A 7,327-nucleotide genomic window follows, 5' to 3' on the forward strand; every position below is an offset into this window, starting at 1 on the left:
TATTATTATTATTATTATTATTATTATTATTATTATTATTATTATTATTATTATTATTATTATTATTATTATTATTATTATTATTATATTATTAGTGTGTGACCTCTAGTCAGCCAAAGATCTGGCAACTGACTGTATAAAGAGAAAATATCGATCGGTCTGGAAATTATTCTAAAAAATAATAATTATTAATAAGAAAAGCTAATGGAATCCTCATCTACTAATGGAACCCTTAATAGGAAAAAGTATACCACTAATTTCTTGTTCCCTTATATTAAACTTTCTGGATAAGTAGCATTTTCTTGTCTATTTAAAAATGTGCAGAACTAGGGCCCAAATTTGATAAAAGAGCTTTTATTTGTACCTCTTCAAGAATCTTGGGAGCATAGGATAGAAACCATTTAGGCCAACGACCTGTTGAAGAATTTGGAGTCTTATTCCAACAACTAATGCACGCTTGGGTCCTGGTTCTTCCTCACGACGGTGGTCCTCCGCGGCATAATTGGTGCTTCTAAGTTCGGTTCGCTGGAGCAGGACTTCAACGCAATCTGCCACCACATCTTCGCTGCCCACACCCGTCGCATTCCCGAGGAGACCAAACCTTACACTGATTCCAACCCTAACAAATTATGCAACCCTCACTGGCTTTGATGGCCTCAAGATCCACCGCAACCCAACCAAATGGGATTTTCGATCTATGCCCATACTCAGAGAAGGGGAGCTCCACCGTGCTTGCCACCCTCGCGCCTTCTTTCTTAAGTTGGGCCTTTACCACAACGTTCGTCCTCGAGGCCTATGCTGGTGTGAAGAGTTTGGCCCACAGGTCGAAGAGGGTTTTGTTCTAGGTTTTCTCTTGTACGGTTTCCATGGAGGCTTACGTGGCGTTGGAATAAGAGAAAATGATTGTGGAAACTTTACCACTTATGAATTTGCGGTTCTCGGTGTCGCAAAAGTGCACAAGCTACAACGACTCAAAAGATTCCTGAACCTCCTCCTTCAAAAGGTGAAACTATAGAGAACTATAAGAAAATTGGCCTATGGGCAATGAAGCTACCTTCAGCAGATTCAATTGTAGTTCGAGAACTCTCTCAACTCTGACAAAAAACCCCAGGGCCTCCCTAGGCCGAGTGAGAGTGCTAAAATGGTTGAGAGAAAAGAAACCTTCTGGTCAATTGTGAAGCTAACTCATTTTGGTGTGAAAATAGGCACAAAATATTTGTTGGGCATTCTCTGAATCGCCATGGTTAGACTTGAAATATGCTGATGTTAGGTTTGCGTGAAACAGAGAATAGAAACCCAAATGCAAAAGAGAAAGAATGAAACAGTAAAAGACAAAGAGAAAATGATCTATGAATAATACTTCGAGATTAAAAAACAAACACTAAGACAGGCTACAATATATAGCCAATCAAAGCAACAGTAACAAATAAGACCGAACGATCATTTAATAATAGGAGGCCAAACACGGGCTGAGCACTAGCTAAAGACCGAACGACAAGGTCAAAGCCAAAACTAAAAGTATACGACCGAACGGTCACAACTACAAGAGACCGTTCGATCACAAGTAATAATTGAGTCTAACTAACAACTCTCCACCTAGACTCAATAATGACAAATGACCGAATGGTTACAAAAACAAACCGAACAACATTAAGTCTATCTAACAAACCTAGACTCAATAAAGACAAAAAACACCGAACGATACTAACAATCAAAGACCGAACGATCCAGACTCCATCTTCTTCCTCTCATCTTTGGTCCTCGGGCTTTGCTCCTTTGAGAGATCCAGATGTGGGCCAAGAGGATTGCCAACCAGTTTGGATTGATACATTCGACACCTTGAAACACAGTTCTCACATCCAATTGTTCCAAGTGCAGATTGTGATGAGTACCGATCACCATAAGAAATCTGACCGAACAGTGCTTCATCATATGTGCAAAAATTGCATGAAAATATATATCTTCAACCTAGGTTAGCCTTTGGCTACAAGCCCCGCTTTGTACCTAGCTTTCTCACCCCTTGGTATAACTTCCTTTTTCTTGAAGATCCATTTTGAACCTACAACCTTCTTACCCTTTGGCAGATTCACCAATTTCCAGGTGTTATTATTCCTTAAATCCTCAAGTTCTTCCTTCATAGCACCTTGCCAAAGATGTCGATCGTTGCTATCAAGAGCCTCCTTGTAACTTCTCAGTTCATCCGAGCTTTCAAGATCTTCAGCAGCATTCAAAGGGTAGGAAAATTAGATCCGCCTCTCCAAACTGTTTGGTTGGCTTAGAGATCCTCCTTTCTCTTTCACGAAAAAACTGATAATTTTTCAATTCAACACCAGCTCCTCTTGAGTGACTCATATCACCATATATACCATATGTATCATCGCCAAGATCTGTTATAGACTCTCCTTGAACTTCACTCGTTTGGTTCTCAGCTAATGACCAAACGGTTCCGACTCATACTTCACCCGTTCGGTCTTTCTCAATAAACGACCGAACGACGCCATCAGTAGTATGCTCCACCTCAACGAGCGTCTTCTTCTCGCATTCAGGATTTTCATCATGCATTGTCATAAAAAATGACATCCCTACTACTGATCAACTTTGAAGGTTTCGTATCCAACCTCCATAACCTGTATCCCTCAACTCCTTCTACATATCTAAGGAATACACTTTTCACCGCTCGGGCCTCCAGCTTATCCCCTTTTACATGTGCAAATGCTAAAGAATCAAACACCCTCAAGTTTGAGTAGTTATTCGATTGTCCACTCCAAACTTCCATTGGTGTTTTATGATTTAGAGCCGAAGACGGATTCCTTTTGATCAGGTATACTGCCGAATTGGCAGCCTCTCCCCATAAAGCTTTTGACAACCCTTATCCAAGCAACATGCACCGAACCCTCTCCAGAATTGTTCTATTCATCTTTTCAGCCAAGCCATTCTGTTAAGGAGTTCCCACTACAGTCCTGTGCCTCCTAATCCCTTTATCCTTGCAGAACTCATTAAATTCCTCTGAAACGAACTCAAGACCATTGTCAGTTCTCAAGCATTTCAACCTACAGCCTAATTGATTCTTGGTCTGTGTATGTCACTCCTTGAACCTTTGAAACGTTTCAGACTTATTCTTCAGAACATATATCCATACTCTTCTTGAAAAATCATCAATTATACTCAGGTTATACGCTTCTCCACCATGAGTTTGAGTTCTTGCAGGCCCCCGCAAGTCAGCATGAGCATACTCGAATGGTCATTCGGTTAAGTGTTTTCCTTTGCAAATGGTATTCTATGTAATTTCCCCAAGACACAGTTGTCACAAAAATCCAGTTTTTGTAGTTTATCTCCCAGAAGTAAACCTTGCTTCTCCAATTCTTTAAGGCCCTTCTCATTGATATGTCCCATCCTCAAGTGTCAAAGCCGAGCGGTATTCTCAGGCTTTCCACTTGCTACCGAGGCATGACAAATGATAGTAGAACCCTCTAGAATGTACAAGTCATTCTTTCTTCTGCCTTCGACAACCATAGAATCTCAAGAATACACCCTCATCACTTCATCTTCAAATCTCATGGAGTAACCTCTAAGATTGAATGAACTTATAGAAATTAAAGGTTAAATATATGTTTTAGTCCTCATATTTGTTCCCCATTCTCAATTAGGTCCTCATGTTTTTTTTTTTGTCCCAATTGCATCCTAATATTTGTAAATCTGAGACAATTAAGCCCTCTAATGCTTCCTCGTGAAATCTTACTATAGCCTCCTCGACCTAGGGAACGCTTCCGCAGCTCCCAGAGTTCACCAATAAGTGAGGAACGTTCTTTGTGAACTCTCACCCGAGTCTCTTTGACCAACCAGTCATGCTTGCTTGGCCATTCGACCTTATAATCTAAGTTATTTTGATATTAGTTGTCTAACACTTTTTCTGATGATTAAAGTTGAATTATTATTTTTCTTCAGTGCAGATGAGAGGACTTTGCATATGGTGTGGAACGTTCTCATAACTCTCATATTAGCATTCTTGACTTAGGGAACGTTCTAAGTGAACTCCTAGAGTCTAGCCGCTCGGGGATGAACGCTTTTGTAGCTCTCACCTGAGCCTCTTCAACCTAGGGAACATTTTCGTAACTCCTAGAGCTTGTCGCTCGAAGAGGAACACTTTCGTAGCTCTCACTTGAGCCTCTTAGACCTAGGGAACGTTTTCATAACTCCTAGCGTCCGGTGCTCGGTGCAAAGAAGAATGAAGACTTAAAGTGCATCAAAAATAGACTTCCTAATACCATGAGAACGACCTCTCTCAAGATCACAATAATCCCTACGCACCTCTTCCAATAAAGAGTTTGCTTGGGCTTGGGAGGCTTGTGTACTGTATGGCCTCTCGGTCAACCAAGGAATGGGCGGCTGACCTTCCATCGAGAAAATGACCGACCTGTATGGAAATTATTCTGAGCAATAATAGCCAATAATGGGTAGTTAATGAGACTACTAGTCATTGATTGAAAATTAATAAGAATAATGTCATTTATTGGTAGTAAATGAGTCAGACCTAATGGTAAGCTCATTATAATATTTATAAGTTTATGTCTGACGAAAAAAGGCACGTAATTTGAATTCTAATTACTAATGTTTATTACAAGATTATTACGTAAAGTCATTAACTTGAACTTCGGATGGTCTTCTGCAGGGACCCTCCCTCACGGCTAAGGGCAAGGAGAAGAGAGAAAATAATGCAACTGAAGGTGGAGTGGAAAACTTTAAATGTTTTGGGTTAGGGATCTCAACCTACCGAAACGTTATAATAATAATAATTATTATTATGGTGATATAGTTGTTATTAAAAAATAGTAACTCAAATAAAAGTTCAGATTCATTTGATTATGAAAATGATTAGGAATGATCTTCCAATTTCTCATGATTATCCCTTATAAAGGAATTATAATTTTTTTATGACCTCTATGACATATTTCTAAAATACCACCGCTGTTAAAAGTACTCTAGAAAAACTCTTCACAATATGTTTATTCGACAGTAGGCTTGGATGGTTTAAAGATTTTATAAAATATATTTTTAAGTGTTTTGAAAGAGATATCTAACATGTTATTTGTAACGTCCTAAAAATATAGCATAATATTATATAAAGGAGTCAACATATAATAATATTATAAGACAATTATTGGAATTAAAATAAGGTTTACAGATATCCTAAAATACCCAAAAATTTAAAACTTTACAAAAGATCATTAAGTTTGATACAAAACATAGGAATAAACCGAATGGTTCTACTACTACGTTTAAACTGAACGGTGGTACAAAAGTATCACATATCGAACGGTTATACAACACGTTGTATAAATCGAACGGTTTACAAAAGATATACTAAGCCTGATGACCGAACGGTCCTAAACTAGACTATAGGGTTCTTGCCTTCCAATGCTTGTTCCAACGAACACTCATCACCTTCTACTTACATCCACAGGATGATCATTGTAAGAGAAAATGTGACCGAACGGACAACGTAAAACAAGACAGGAAAGTAGGGTAAGCTAGTGTAATTTAATTAATCATAAAAACATAAACAAGTTCATAATCATTTATTCACTCGAGCATTTATAACATACAACCATCATACATACATTTCACGCAATGACCGAACATATCATACATGCAATGACCGACCACTTGACTTAACAATCCGGATTATATGAATATGTAGCTTGTGGCAGTTCTTGCACCCGGGTGGTGTAGTAACTAGAAACCCCTCAACTATCATATGAGGTTATTCCGTTATACCTCACCTAGATACCCTCTAGACTAGGACCTCCTGTCATTCTCACACTATTACTTACCCATCTCCACTTGAGAATTGGTAATCATTAGAATTTCAGGATGAACGCCGTGAATTTCACTATCCATATTCATACTTTACCAATTCAATAACCATTCACCGAGACATTCCTCATTGGAATTCTCTTCCATACCACTTGAAATATAATACTAACATACTTTCTTATCCATAATATATTTAAATAAAATCAAACCGAACAGTAAAACAATCACCACCCTTGAATACGACCGAACAGAAAAGCTTATCATAACCTATGAACAAGACTGAATGGAAGACCACTCCCTATATGTGAACATGACCAAACGGTCATGTAAAGAGTAAGACTCAAGGATGAGCCAAACGTCTTTAAAGCCGAACACTAGAACAACCGCATTCTAAAGCTCAACCGAAACTTGAATCTTAGACCGAACTCTTATGAACGAACTCTATTGACTTAGACCGATCACTATTGGCTTAGACTGGACACTAAGGGCTTAGGCAGAACATTATTGGCTTATGTCGAACACTATTGGCTTGTGTAATGCCCCGACAACTTAAAGGGACTATTGACTGCCCCCACACATTAACACAAGGCTTTTCAGTGTGCTTTTTGTCCTCACTCGCACACTTTCCGAGAAAATTTCCCAGAAGGTCACCCATCCCAAATTACTCCAGGCTAAGCACACTTAACCATGGAGTTCTTATGGGTTAGGCTACCGAAAAGCAAATGTATTTGTTGATATGAGTAGCCAAATCAATTCCTTTAAGCTATCCTTCAACTGTATAGTCCCATACCTATACAGTCTCCAGATCCCTCTCATTTCGGTGTATGTTAGATTCGTCCATGTGCCCCTTCCACTCGAAGCCTGCCAGGAGCCGCACTCCCCGCCCTCGTCAATGCCCGGGCGTCACAGCTTGGGCCGAATACTATTGAGAAACCGAGTGCTTACTACAAGACCGAGCACTACTTAAGAAACCGAATGCTAGTACAAGACCGAGCACTCTGAACTTATACAAAATGTATAAGTAGGACCGATCACTAAAGTAACGGAACACTATTTACAAACTGAGAATAATTATAATATCGAAGACTTAAACTATATTGAGTACCTTATCTAGGCTTACTACTAAGTGGAAATAGAAAACTATACTTAGACTGAACGCTATTTTCAATTATACACAATATAAGACCGATCATTCATTAACTGAAAAACTCTACAAAAGGAGAATTCAGTTAAGATCGAACACACTGAAAAGATCAAACGGTCACGAATGACTCTCGGCGACATGTAACAGTTTTGCAGAATACTGCAGAATTATGATCAAACCTTATTCTTACCAATTCACACCATTTATCAACATCAACACATATAGATCAATATGCAGAAAACTTCAACATTTCCAATATCAACCAAACATCCTAACATACCACCATTTCAAACATGCAACCATCCACACACAGAAGAATCATAATTAAATTACAAGCTCCCCTTACCTTTTTAACTGAACAACTATTCA

The sequence above is a fragment of the Vigna radiata genome, chromosome 7 (genome assembly GCF_000741045.1).
Source record: "Vigna radiata var. radiata cultivar VC1973A chromosome 7, Vradiata_ver6, whole genome shotgun sequence".
In the NCBI taxonomy this organism is placed as follows: Eukaryota; Viridiplantae; Streptophyta; class Magnoliopsida; order Fabales; family Fabaceae; genus Vigna; species Vigna radiata.